Here is a 15357-nt window from a genome sequence, read left to right on the forward strand (position 1 = left end):
ACTTCTCCAGCATCACACTACAAATGAGTTAATTTTTTGTTTGTTTCACCTTTCTTCACTGTTCAGCTTCCACGCCTATACATAGAGATGGAAAATACAATGGCTTATACTATGCCTGTACCATGGTGGTTTTAATATTCATTTATATATCTTTACATTTCATTCATAGTTGCCCTTCCGAGTCCTAATCTTCACTACATTCACGTATTCATGACTACAGTCTCCATTCTGATTTGAGCCAAAGTATGAAAAATCTCCAACTATCTCAGTGCCTTCATCATCTGCTTTAAAGTTATGTAAATCATCTGTGGTCATTGGTTTGGTTTTTTAATGTTCAACTCTAAACCAACCATTGCACTTTCTTCCTCCACTTTCTTCAACAATCATAACGTCTTTGGTAGTTACTGTTAGTAGGATGTTGTCCTCTGTTTATCAGTAGGTGGCACCAAAGGATCATGCGCTATTTGCTGAAGAGCTGCTTGAAGCATGGCCCATCTTGAAAAGCTGCAAACACAACATACTTTGAGATGTATTAAGGACCATGATAAAAAAAATCCCAAATACAGTCTATAAAATCTCAACAAAAAGCTACAGCAAAGTATGGAGAGAATTTATTTTATTTTATTTTGGAGTCATGTCTTACGATGCCAAGTAAAAGAGCGGTTTTGACTTTGAGGAAAATGTAAAGGGATACATCAACCTTAACCCTAAGGGGGAAAGGTGTAGCCTTGTCTTATGATGTCTCTGTACTTCTATTCTCTCTTCAAGGATTGCAGTTCTTGTAGCAAAGTAGCACCACTGGAATTTCCAAATGCTATAGAAAAATAACGTTCTTAGAATTCTTTGAGGAAAAGCATGAGGGTCAAGCAGGTATAATACTGGCATAAATTTGTGAAATTAGTGACATCAGAATAAACGTCTGCAGAGTTCATCTACATGGCTCCCAGTTGTGGGCAGAACTTGGAGGTCTGTCAGGAGGTGCAAGTATGTATGTACATGCCCGCATTAGTAACCATTGGTCAAATTCTGGAGCAAACCTCCTAAGATGAATGAGAGTGAGTAGGCATGGAAAACTTAACAGAATAGATAGCGGGAAAGATTTTTATTATTGCAAATGCGACCAGAAATGCCCCTGCCTTAGCAGCCAATATCACTATAGTGAAACTTCTGTAATGGCTGCCCTAACAGGGACAAGATCTGCGCGTGTTCATGCTGATGAATAACCGTTTCCCATCAAAGTAGAAGTGCATGCTGAGGTTAATACCACTTGAATTGGTTTTGTGTTTGATGTACAATTCTCAAAGATAACATACTGCATCTGGAGAGGGATCTGTGTTCCCCTGAAGGACTATAAGTGTAAAGCAAAACTATCACTCTAAACAGCACTTTTCTTATTGTCCTTGTGCCTACAGAGATATATTATATACCAAGGTACCCATGCCCACCCCTGTCCTAAAGGTACCAAATCTTCTCTGATCTTGGAAGCTAAGCAGGATCAACTCTCTTTAGTATTTGGATGGGATACCACCAATGAATACCAAGCACTGTAGGCTATACTTTAGAGGAATGAACTAGCAAAACCATCTCTTGAGTATTCCTTGCCTGTCTCAGCTATCTGGTGCACACGACTAGTACGTAGTCTTATCAAATCCCCATGAAATTTTTCAGCTAGTACCTTTGTAGGCCTCAGACTTACTAAGGGGTAGATCTTTGTACAGTGACAAAATGTACATTGATAGCTGACATATGAGTGGAACAGAACTCAAGTTCAGCCTCCCTTGCAGAGTAGAAAAGACTTGTCTAACACCTCACGAAGAAGGCTTGGTATAGACAGACTGAATTGAAGGAACCAGTGATCTGACTCACTTTAAAGTACAGTCACTCTTCCATTTTTTCAGAATTGAAGTCTGTGTCCCTCGCCCATTCACAGACTGCAAACTGAGGGAGACAAAATGGGGCTTGTCCGCCATTCAAGTCAATGGGGCTTGAATATAGGCAAAATTCTGGGTTTTTTGAGGTGTGTGTGTCCAGAACAGATCCCCCACAAAATTGGAGGGGCGACTGTACAGTGGTGCCTCGGGTTACGAAATTAATTCGTAACGCGGCCGCTTTCGTAACCCGAAAAGCCTTCGTAAGCCGAATTGCCATAGGCGCTAATGGGGAAAAGCCGCGATTCCGTGCGAAAAAGCCGAAAAAAGCACCAAAAGTTTTTTCGTAACCCGAAAAAACATTCGTAACCCGAAACAATAATTCCCTATGGGATTTTTTCGTATCCCGAAAATTTCGTAACCTGGGTATTTCGTATCCCGAGGTACCACTGTACTAACGTTTGGCCATTGCTGTATTTATTTGAGTATACACTGTAGTGTATAGGTATCTACTGTATTAATTTGTTTTAACATTTATGAATGGCTTTCTGTCCCCAAAAGGCAACTTAATAATCTATATAGGTAAGGAGTTGAAAACACATAGCCAAGCAGCAAACAAAAAGGATACAAGCTCCATCCAAAAGATGGTCAACTGTTATTAGTGTTTAAAAAGTGCAATGCATTTCGGTCACACTAGGCCTTCCTCAGGGACCTTCGAAAGCATTCACTAGAGTTGTGAACATTCTTCAAAATACAGAACCATAGAGATCTCATAGAGAGTGTTCACAACTCCAGTGAATTCTTTTGAAGGACCTTGAGGAAGGCCTAGTGTAGCCAAAATGCATTGGGCTTGATAAACACTAATAAACACTTGACCATCTTTTAGTATGTGGAGCTTGTCGCCTCTTTGTTTGCAACTTAATCTAACAAAAGAAGAGTTGTAAAAAATAAAATCAGCTTCCACTCATCAAAAAGGGTGTACTAACTGGAGGACTCTGCGAAAACGTGAGAGGTGGCTTTTGACTTTACATCTTCCAGTGTTAGAAACTGACAGAGAAGATAAAATTCTGGCTAGGGGGACTTATTTTAATTGATTTACCTAAAGGCTGCAAGCTGGAGGGAAGGGAGTTCCTGAGCATCAGTCTTATATGGATAATGAAGGATACCTTTGGACATACTCAGGGTCAAAGTACATATTATTTGGGGCAGCTATTATTGGATGCCAGTTACTATGGATGAGTCCATATAAGCTCTTGTCAGTAGTCACTCACTAGCTCCTGCTCCAAAGTTGTAACAACAGTTTGATTTACAAGAAATTAACAGGTGATAATGCTCAATCCCACAGTGAAAATTTCATCTATTGAGCACATACACATCCTCTGCGCCACAACATTTCCATCTGATAATTCCACTGACCCTCCTAGGCCTTTCTGTTAGTCCGCTAATGTTTACACTCTGAAGGTTATGCTGATGGACTGTGCTATAAGAACGAATGATTGACAATTCTGTGACCAGACCCAAATTCTTGTAACATGAGGCAATGTATGAAAATGATTCATCAGTGGCTTGCTTGGGTGTTAACATGGGTGTAATTGAAAATCCAGATGGGCATTCAGTTACCTGTACTTAATAACCAGGCCTTGGTTAGCAAAGTTTTACTAAATGTACTCTTAAAACAAAATGTATTCGTTAATATTTTATATCATCATTCAAGCAATTCTGTTCAGCTCTATGCTGGATCCTTTGGACTCCAGCGTCCACCAGCCCCAAGCAAAATAAACAAAATCAAATGCAATTGGAGTTTTGTTACTATATTTGCCATCAACCTGTCCCAACCCTGTGAATGAGAGATCTCAAAGAGCCAATGCTCAGAATCATCAACTGTGCTGCTCAAGTCTTAACAACTTTAGGGGAATGGCTTCCATGACTGAATCAGTCCACAAGTATTGCACTCTGTCTCTTTCCTACTACCAAGCATTATCATCTTTTCAATGAGGTATGTTGTCTCATGATACAGTATGTCCAAAGTATGATAGCCTCAGTTTAGTCATCTTGGGAGAATTCTTCTTTGATTTGCGCTTTGTCTTTTTAGCAGTCCATTGTATTTGCAGAACCCTCCTCCAGCATCACACTTCTGATTTTCTTTCTGTCCTGTCTGAATCACAGTCCAGCTTTCACAAGCACATAGAAAAATCAGAACTACTATGGCCACAATGAGAATTTGAATTCAGTAACTGCAGGACAGTCCTGGTTGTATGTATTCACTTGTAAATTAATCTTAATTCAGTGGGATTTACCCCCAAATAAATGGGCATAGGTTGCAGAAGATCATCTGGAGGAAAAATTAATGTTTACTTTTCAGTATTCCATACTGTTCTTAAAGACACAGGATGGGGATAGTAAGATGTTGAGAATCTTGAAAGAGTCAATGATTGGGATAGAATAACTTGAACAAAGGTCTCCAACTATCCTTACTTTTGGTTCCTTTTCCAAGTAAAATAGAGCCTCTTTTGTCCATTGTTTTCTAATCGAACCCAGTGTTGCCCAGGGGCCCTTTCGCACTATGCAATTATAGAGCTGTATTCCACTTTAACTGCTATAGCAACATCCCAAGAATCCTGGAATTTGTAGTGTAGGGCATGTTGTTTAGTATTCTCAGCCAGAGTGTTCTAGCGCCTCCCCAAATTACAATTCACAGGATTCCATAGCATGGAACCATAGCATTTAAAGTAGAATCATAATGTTATAACTGTGTAGTGTGAATAGGCCGCTGTTCTGTAGGCGATACTCTGAAATGAGCCTCCCTACTCCCTGTTTATGTTTGTTTGGGAATCATACCAGCATGTTCGGGAATCATACCAGCAGAATCTCAGAGTCCTGTTCCCTATCCCCATCCCTTTAAACTTCCAAAGTCTTAGCAGCTATACATTGTCTTTTTTTGTTGTGTGCCTTCCAGTCGTTTCTGACTTATGATGTTTTCTTTGGGGAGGGGGGGGAGTTGCCATTGTCATCCCAAATTCACCCAGTGGTTTACATGGCTAAGCCGGGAGTTGAACCTTGGTATGCAGAGTCTAAGTCTAACACTAAAACCACTACACCACATTGGCTCTTAGCATGCTGTGCATTTTTACCCACTATTTTTCTTGCCTTGTCAGTTTTGACAGCCATGCAACTAAAGCCTCTCCTGCTTTTTAATGAGCTTACCTGATGCTGCCCAATTCTATATTTAATAACCCCAAACACATCCATAAAACATTTGCCCCCCCCCCTTTCCACTGCTTCAGCTTCTTGAACTCAAGAATCTCAGCACTAGTGCCTCAGAGGGCCCTCACCAGTTCTCCAGCCTTTAAAAAAAAATTTCTCCATGTCATATGACAAGCCTTCCGTTTTTGCTTCTAGAAAACCTCTTGATTTGGAATATTGACTTGAAATTGGCTGCAGCAACTTTAGCGACAAAGTAAAACATGGTCTCATTTGGAAACGTCTGTCATGATACTGTCGTGAGTGATGGCAGAACCCCATTTTGCTTTTAAAAAGACCTCTTCTGCACCTCCGGTTTTTCATCAAAACAGGGCATTGCTACTTGAATGACAACCAAAAATATTCTATCAGATTTTCTAGAGTCTCCCACAATTTCTTGATGTTATGACTGTCTTCCCCTATACTTTTTTTCTTTTAGCACCCCCCTTTTTATAATTTTGACCAGAAATTTGGCATTGTAATTCAGAGAACAACAACTACTACTGTGTCAAGTTCTCAAGTGTCTGGCATGATGCCCTGATGAGTTATGGCTGCCACAGTCACACACATACAGAGAGAGAGAGAGAGAGTCTTTAATAGCTAGACTACGAAGCCATGGGAACCCACTGGGTGGCCTTAGGCAAGTCATATTCACCTCTCCTTGGCCTTAGAGGAAGGCAGTGGCAATCCTTTCAGTCCCCAAACCTTTAGGACTTTTAGGAGTTGTCTTATGTCAGAACTGACTTGAAGGCACATGACAAAACAAAGCCTGTTTTTCACACAAGACTGCAATTCAAGACAAGGTTAAAATAAGAGAGGCCTGAGGCAAATGGCATGGGCTTGAGGCACACCGCAGCTAGAATTTTTGGTGAGACAAGAGCCTTCTTTCCTTATAGGAGATGCTGGTGTTTCCAGCAGCTGCATGCCTTTGGGCCCATTGGACCCAGGATGGGTCATTGTGGGTGAACGACAAGAAATAAAAATCCTTGTATTTCTTACAAAGCAAGTGTGGGACACCAGATCTTCCCACTGTCCCTGCATCTATGTATAACTGCTGCCATTACAAAAAACACACATGTAACTCACATACACTCTCATCCATTAAAATGGATAGTCTAGGTAACAATAATGGCTGGTGTCCTGTGTTGCGGTTATGGATTTGTAACGTAACTGCTCCATATTCAGTCATACTAGGTATTCACAGTCATGACACTATTCCCAGGATTGTAAATGACCCCTTCAAACCTATCTTAACAGTCAGCAGCTGAACTAAGTGATAGAGGTCTGTTCCGCTAACAGCTGGGGTGCAACAGAACGGTGTTCCCACCTGCTCCCACCAGTGAGTCAGGTTACAAAAATCAGAAGCAAGACCCCAGCCCTACCCTGTCACAACTCCTTGTTGCAGCCTCACTCACTAATGAGAGGAGACTGGAAATGCCATCCTCCTTACAAATGTATGACTAAGGAAGAAATGTAGGATCTTGGCTTAAATTCAAAATGATGCCAGTAGCAACGGATTAGAGATAGTCTCCACATTATAACATATTTGTTTCACAGCACAACAGCGCCAGAGAATTGTGATTGCCTTGTCAGATTGCCAAACAATCATGCCGAATTAATTATCAGAGATTTGCCTTCCCATCATCGTCTCCAGTATTAATTTCCTACATCAGCAGATACTTTATTATAATTATATGTATTATGAGCACTCTTTTTACAATTAAAATGTGCAGGTCATGAAACAGGCTACAGTACTACTTAATAAGTGGTGGGTTTTGTTCATGCGGTACATTAGGAAGTACAGACTCCCTGACTTGTAGCTTGAAGTCCAGGAAAAGTGTTACCACTTGATTCTATGGCATGTATAGTTGACTTTCAGATGCTGCTTTCATAAAGGAGCTGCATTGTTCTGATGCAACATTTTGCCACAAGCTGTATACATGAGAGTTCATGTGTGTTGCACTGACACAGCTCAAACTAGAGAAGTAATTATGATGCAGTGTACATTCTTGTATTCTTGTAACTTTGATGCAATGTACATTCTTGTAATCCCCAAGCAACACGCCCAGATTGTGTGCACAGTTTGTGGAATAATAGCCCTCACAAATTGACCTCTGGCTGCATTCACTCCCTGGCTTCCCCAGATGGTAAATCTGTGCAGAACATTCCTACAAGAATGTCACATCTTTACATTGTGCTGATGGGATGTAATGACCACTTGGTTTTACAATGTCCAATCTGCTTGGCAAGGCTTAGCATGAGTAAATTATTATCAACCAACAGCCGTTCCAAGTAGCACCCTTTGGACATTAATACTCCATGAAAGAAACATCTTTTGCTATTAATTATCTTGACTTCTTTTCAGGAACCCTGCTGTCCCCAGTGTGGCTTCTGAGTAAACATGCCTAGGACTGGGCTGTGCAACTCCCCTTTCAATTGATGGAATTAATTCCTGTTCCATGGCCAAGTTCATGGGAAGGCTCAAATCCCTTTTCTTTTTCACTGATAAAGGGGCTATACAGATCGGCACTTTGTGCTGGCTGTAGGTGGAGCCACGGCACAGTGTCCACATGCTGGATGCTGTGACTCTGCCCCCATTGTGTCATGATGCTGCATGCCCTTTTAAATGGTGTGCGACATCATAGCGTGGCCCTGGTGCTGCATTTAGATGATGCTGAACCAAAAAGGCATCACAAAGAGCTGGTTTATCTGACTTTTTTGTGCTCTCTAGAGGTCGGATTGGGGCTGCGGCATGCGGTTGCTGCGGCACCAATCAAGCCAGTAAAGGAGTGGCTGGATGCCCCCCCATCTGTACAGCCCCAAAGTGAGCTCAAAGGGTTAAAATACTGTTGCTTTCATATACAGTTTTCTCAGAGACTTTTCCCCTGGAATTTATGTAATAATATAGTGTAATCCAGGACTGTCCACAGAGGAACACTAAAGAGGGTTGCTATACCAATTATTAAAATCATAGGTGGATAACTCCCTGAGGTCTAGAGCTTCACATATTCCTACCAAACCTCCAAGGAGTGCAACCAGCCCATCTCCCCATTGCAAACCTTTTGGATTCTTTTAAAAATGTAAAATATAGAGCAATGATTCCAGTTTAATTTTCATGGCAACATCCCATCTGCCGTTTCAGGAGAGGCCTTCAAAATTCTCAGCCAGAGGTCTCCTCTTGGTGCCTCTCGTCAAATTTCAAACCCCAGGATGCAGCCATGGCAGTTAAAGTGGAACCAGAGTTCTACAACTGTGTAGTGTAAAAGGGCCAGAAGCAGCTACTTGGACATATCGCCTGAGCAAGTCTAGGCCTTCCCCTCTGTTACAAGACAGGGCCGTGTGCATGCATGCATATGTGCATGTATTCACCCCCTACACTAGCCTGTTGTCCTCTACACTGCATGTTGAAGTAATATGCAGCTGCCAGTTCAATTTATTTCTGTATATAAAGTGGGGCTCAGGCCAAAATTTTGTATTTTGCCTTATCCAGCAAAACATTTTGCACCACCCTTAACTCCAATGTGTCGTTGGAGGCAGTTCGGGTCATAATTCCTCAGCAAGCTGCAGTATGTTATCTTGTATCAAATAAAACATTTTCTCAGTGTTTAACAACACTAGCAAACCAGAGTGTCCTTTCCCAGTGGTAAACATCACAGTTTTTGCCTAGAACTGTCTTTCTTTGCAAATAGTTCCATGTCAAAATGGGAAAAGACATGCACCTGTTTGGCACAAATTTCCCTCCTTAGACTCGAAAGTACAGAACGTTCACATTTCAGCACCCTTTGCTGAAGAGCAGATGCAGATTCTTAGTTAATTATGACCCTAGAGAGCTGAATCCAAAAAGCTGCTGCTGTTGCTGTTAAAATGGGATTGCAGAATCAATCTATCTATACATATTTAAGAACCCTTCAAAGACTACTTTATAACAAAATCAAGTTTGGCATGGCTTTATGACAAATGGAGGCAGGGGGGAAGATTACCAAAATGGTATTCAGAATACCAAAGCCTGGGCTCAGAGGCTCAAATTCAAAGGGCTTTGTGATGAGCAGGAAAGCTGACATCACCTGCAATCTGTCTCAAGCTTCTCTGTTGCCTCGGAGTATAGATTAAATCTTCCAAGTTGTTGGGAGGGAAAGGTTTTCCCCCGTAACAACATATTGTTATGAGCCATCCCCTTTATAGTCCAAAATACTTGGAGTGTATGGCTGGCTTGGTCTTTAATGAGTAAATAAGACCTATTAGATTTACAGAAGCCCCACTTCTAGTTGAGAGGAAAATTTGGCAAGGTTGATTGTTTGGTAGGAATCCATATAGCAACATTGCCACTACACCAGTACTTTTCACTGCGGAGAACACTCAAAGAGCTACTTTCTCTCAGTGTAGGCACTAAAACCATAGATCAGCAATGAGGATTGTGTAAGACCCATTTCAGCCATCAGACTTCTGCAGACCATAACAACCTTGTGTGAGTGACCCCCCTGAGATCCCCCGAATATATAGAGAAAAAGAAAAGAGGGAGAGGGAGAATTCATCATAGAAATAGCAAGGGGCATGACTAGATAGTTCAAGGCGATGTCTGTGTGTATGTGTGTGTGCGTGCACATGCGTTCACACATGTGCATGCGCGCACACACACAGACACATGTGCATGCGCGTACACACACAGACACATGTGCATGCATGTGCACACACAGTGCATGCCCACACACGCACACACACAGACACATACATGCTTGTATTAGATTCCCAAATAACCTCTTTCCTTTCCTTTCCTTTCCCTCCTTCCTTCCTTTCCAAACCAAAAGTAATATCATTTTCAGTTTTGAAAAAAAGAAAAAAGGATAAGCTTGGTCCATTGAGATCTAAGCTATGTGAAAATGGGGTGGGCAGGCCCTTTAGACCCTCAGCAGCTGCCCATCTCTACCCTAGATGGACCAGTCACTTGAGAGTATAGGATGTGGAAAACATTTCCCGAAGGCAAACAGGATGTAAATACCATTTGTCAGAAATTTATAACATAAGCCGGGGCCTAGCATGGATTAGAATGTTTCACTCTATTTATCCACCTTTTTAAAAGATTAGAACTTGATGCATTAATTCAATACAACTCATTTTAAAGCAAGTGTGTGTTAATAATACCCATGCAGACAGTTTTTGCACCTTACTGTCTTTTTACCTTCCCATAGTTACTCAGACTTCTGTGACTAAATAGGCCTAGAAGAAACAATTTTTGTTTCATCTGATGGGTTTTATCCAATGAATTAATGAACACAAACCCTCCCTCCCCCCTCAATCATCCATTCTGGCCCTAAAGACAGTGGTTTCTTTAGCTGGGTTCCTAGAATCCTTGACATTTCTAGAATCCTTGACCACAGGAATCTTTCTTGAAATCTCATTCTAACAATATATGCTACTCATGTCCAAAGGTAAGCCCAAATCTTGTTGGTTAGTCTCAGCTTGAACAGATCTACTGAATCAATTGTTGGCTCATGAGTCAACATGTAGATAGCTTCTGCTAACTGATTCAACAGGTCTGCTCTATAGCATTTGTGAGCAAAAATCCATAGTATGTCCACTCTTTTTGAAGGAGGAAGAGGAGGAGGAGAAAACTGCAAAATTGATGGTTGGAAAGAGAGTATGCAATTCAAAGAACTGAATCAGGCAAGAGAGGAAGGTTCTTCAAACGCCAGGACATGGCTGCAGGGAAGTGATGATCATTGAGGGAGGAGACTTGTGTCACCTGCAAATATCTCCTCCTGCAGAAGCATCTCAGCCACCTTCAATGGCACAATAACAGGGAGGCCAAGCCAGGAGAAGAATAAGATATCGAAAGGAAGGATGAAATGTTCCCAGTTTAATAAACAAAAGAGTCAATTCAACCCCAGAGAATTAAGAGCTCATCACAAAAGTTGTATCAGTTTTTTTAAATGGTGCTTGGACTGTGTTGCGCAACAGATGGCTAACTGTGCCTTCATGTGCTGAAAACAAACACCAAATAAGCAAGGGGGAAAAACACCTCTGCAGTATCAGTAGGTGAAAACATTATATGACCAAGTAGAAATAAAAATACGATGGAAATAATACACTGAAGAACTATATAAAAAAGAAGAGAGGGTGACAGATTAATTTGAGGACAAGCCATTTGAAGCTGAACCTACAGTTTTAAAAAGTGAAGTGGAAGCTACACTCAGAGTGTTTGCAAGAAATAAATCACCAAGAACAGATGACCAATAGAGCTATCTGAAGCTGGAGAGACAGAATCTATTCTAGTTCTAACTAAAACCTTTCAACAAAATGGGGGGGGGGGGGGGGAGAATCTAATGGATCCAGATTGGAAACACTCAATATACATATTAGTCTTCAAGAAAGGGGACACAGGGTTGTAGTAATCACCAGACCATTGCATCAATTTCCCATGCAAACAAAGTGATGCTCAGAATTCTACAACAAAGACTTTGATCATATAAGGAGTGAGAAATGCCAAATGTCTAAGCTGAGTTCAAAAAAGCAAGAGGCACTAGGGATCATATTGCAAACAAATGTTGTATAATGGAGTGCACCAAAAAATTTCAGCAGAAAAACAGTCTGTTCTTTATAGCAAAGGTTGTGTAGATAATGAAAAACTGTGCATTTTTCTTAAAGAAATGGGTGTGCCAGAACATGTGATTGTCCTGATGCATAACTTGTACTCAAGACAAGTGGCTACTATCAAGACAGGATGCAGGCAAATAAAGTAGTTTCCAATTCGTAAGGGGGTCAGGCAAGGCTGTCTTTTATCACTCTAATGTATAACATGTATGCTGAACATATCATATAAGTAGGGTTAGACTCTGAGGAAAGAGGCGTGAAAACCGGAGGAAGGAACATCAACAATTTCAGATATGCAGATGACACTATACTACTAAGAGACTTAGAACAATGGCTGAAGAAAGTCAAGGAAGAAAGCGTGAAGACACATTTACTCATTAATTACTCATTAAAGACCAAGATAATAAAAAAAATACCCAGAGATGATTTACATAACTTTAAAGTAAATGATGAAGACATTGAAACAGTTCAAGGTTTTCCATTGGCTCAGTCATTAATCAGAATGGAGAATGTAGTCAAGAAGATGTGTAGGACTTGGAAGGGCAGCTACGAAGGTAATTGAGAAGATCTTGAAGTGTAAAGTTATATAATTGAATACTGAAGTTAGGATGGTCCATGTCATCATATTTCCCACTTCTACGTACTGTTGTGAAAGTGAAGAAAGCAAATAGGAAGAACATCATTTGAAATGTGGTGCTGGAGAATAGTTCTACACATGCCATGGACTGCTAAAAAGACAAATGAATGGGTCCTAGAGCAAATCAAGCCTGGATTGTCCCTAGAAACCAAGATGACTAAACTGAGATTGTTGTACTTCGGACACAAAATGAGAAAACATGAATCACTTGAAAAGGCAATAATTCTTAGTAAGGTAGGAGGCAGTAGGAAAAGAGGAATATCCCATTACAGATGGAGAGCCTAAATCAAGGAAGCCACAGCCCTGAGTCTGCAAGACCTAAGCAGGACTGTTAATGATGGGGTGACCTAGAGGTCTCTCATTCATAGGGTCCCCATAAGTCAAAGTTCACTTAATGGCAGTCACAATAAACTATCAACTATAACCAGTTATCAGCACTGGCCAGCAAAGAGCAAGGCAAAATTCCCTGATGTCCTGGGACAAACTTAACTCTTAAATTGTTGCCTTGAAGTAACAGAAATAATATATTTTCTGTAATGATGAACCGGAGAAATTGGGTGCTTCCAAATGAGGTTTTTATCATGAGGATCTCCTGTCTCATTCATGGAATTCTAAAAGAGGTCCAGATGAGGTCATTCTCCCAGTAGCAGCCCTCCTATGTTCTTCCAGGGCTGTGCCTGTCTTTATTGTTTACCAATGGGGAAGAAATTGTGGAGGAAAGAACAGAACAGTTTCATAATGCTTTTTGATTGGTTGCATTAGGAGTCAACTGTCTCAAACAAAACTAGATTTCATGTATAGATAAAGCAAATTTTGGGAAGGCTTGTTGCTTCACAGTGAGGAAAAGAGGAAAAATTAAGAGAAGGAAGATGAGCTTTCAACAATTTTCATGCCTTAACTAAGGTTATAAAGTTATTCTTATTTCAGCCATGACTTTTCTATTATTTTCCACAGCTGAGACCCAGCTATGCACGTAACCATAACTGGTTTGCAAAGGGACTACTAAGAAAGAGCCAGTGCCATTAGCTTAACTCTCTGTTGGTACAGAGTCCAGTAAAGTCCATACATAGTTTTAGTTTTATTTAGACTACCCACCACCAATGAACAAGCCTTATAGTGTCTGATGATGAAACAGGGGCAGTTTCTTTGTACATGGGGCCTACCCTTCCCTATCTCTCACTGGTAGGCCTCCACTCCTTCTCTTCCTTGGAGACCTCAAATGCTAAAATTCTTAAACATCACTCTAATCCCTTCAAATCTAAGGCTGCTGCCCTGTTGGTTAATCCCAACAACACTGGACCTATTCAATCAATTGTTGAATGAGTCAACACATTGATAATTCTAATTGATAACAGCTTGGGTCCAGGTTATTTGAAGGACCGTATCTCCCTGTATGAGCCCACTAGATTGCTGAGATCATCCGGTGAGGCCCTTCTCTCCATCCCACCACTGTCCTGGACTGCAGCCAGCACACACAGACACACGCCGATAAAAATGGCTTAGCACAGCAAGTGGAAGCAGAACACAGACCTTGCAAGGAGTAAACGTGAGAGCAGTCCAAAAAGCTAAGCCGAAGTCAGGATACCAGAAGTCAGAGCAGTCCAAAAGCCAAGCCAAGGTCAGGATAGCAGAAGTCAGAGCAGTCCAAAAGCCAAGCCAAGGCCAGGATACCAGAAGTCAGAGTTGTCAAATCAGTCCAGGGTCAAAGCAGCAAGAAGATAACAAGGTTCCAGTCTGTTCTGAGGTCAAAGCAACAGGGAGTCAAGATACAAGGAGCCAGTGCTGGCAGCAATCACACCAAAGGATCATGCAATAAACTCTGGCCTCTCTACAGCTTAAGTAAGGGAAACTCTCCCCTGTGCCACCTGAGGCTGGTTTGCTAATTGCCTCTCTGCAATCCTCTTGGATCTGCACCTGCAAGCACTCTCAGCCCTTCTCTGTTTGTAAGTAGGCACATCCAGGCAAGCTTCCTCCCCAGAGTCACCACTAGGCTGTTGCACCACAGGAGGCATCTCACTAGCACTAGGACCTGGTTGGGCCTCCTCCTCTGGGGCTGGGAGATCACAGCTGGGACCTGGCAGAGTAGGATTACCACCTGGTGTAGCCTCACTTAGCTCTTGCTCTGGAGGAGGCTCGTCCTCCTCATCATCCTCTGAGAGCTGATCTTGGCTGGCCATGACAACCACCCTCTCAGTTGCGTTTGGTGGGAACAAGAGAAAGGGCCTTTTCAGTGGCGGCTCCCAAGCTCTGGAACTTCCTCCCTAGAGAGGCTAGGATGGCTCCATCTTTGCTTTCTTTTCGACAGCAGATAAAAACATTTTTATGCCACCAGGTGTTTGCATACTGACATGGGTGCTGTTTTGTTTTTGTTTTAAAGAGTTGTACATTTTAAATTTTAATTTTTAATTATCTAATATTTTAACTGTTTTATTTGTTTAATTGTTTTTAAACTATGTATTTTTAATGTTTCATACTGTTTTAATTTATGGCTGAAACAGACTGCAGAAATAATCCAGTTTGAAAATGCTCTAACTGCTTTGGCTCAATGCTAGAGAATTCTGGGGACTGTAGTTTTGTGAGACATTTAGCCTTCTCTGTCAGAGAGCTCTGATGCCACAATAGACTACAGTTCGCAAAATTCACTAGGGCAGTTAAAGTGGTTTCAAGCTGGATTATTTCTGCAGTCTGTTTTGGTCCTTACACTGTTTTAAATTTTGTTAGCTGCCTTGAGTCCTTGTATTGGGAGGAAGGCAGGATATGAATAATAATAATAATAATAATAATAATAATAATAATAATAATAATAATAATAATAATAATAATAATACAGTTGACCCTCCATTTGCGTGGGGGATCCATTCCCAACCCCCCTGTGAAATGGAGGCTTGCACACCCTATTCAAGCCTAATAGGCTTGAATAGGGCACGCCCCCATGCATGCAGCCTATGCACGTGGTCATTAGAATTAATGGATAATAATAATAATAATAATAATAATAATAATAATAATAATAATAATAATAAT

The 15357-nt window shown here is 41.2% G+C and overlaps 1 long non-coding RNA gene across 1 annotated transcript in view; it reads right to left on the reverse strand.

The window, feature by feature from the left end:
- Positions 1 to 15357, reverse strand: part of LOC121924763 — an 18375-nt gene continuing 3018 nt past the window's right edge. Inside the window, exons 2-3 of the long non-coding RNA XR_006102715.1 lie at positions 13864 to 14072; positions 1 to 504 (exon numbers count right to left, since the gene is read on the reverse strand). This is a non-coding gene — a long non-coding RNA (uncharacterized LOC121924763). The remainder of the gene's footprint in view (positions 505 to 13863; positions 14073 to 15357) is intronic.

Source organism: Sceloporus undulatus, chromosome 3 (genome assembly GCF_019175285.1).
Source record: "Sceloporus undulatus isolate JIND9_A2432 ecotype Alabama chromosome 3, SceUnd_v1.1, whole genome shotgun sequence".
Lineage (NCBI taxonomy): Eukaryota > Metazoa > Chordata > Lepidosauria > Squamata > Phrynosomatidae > Sceloporus > Sceloporus undulatus.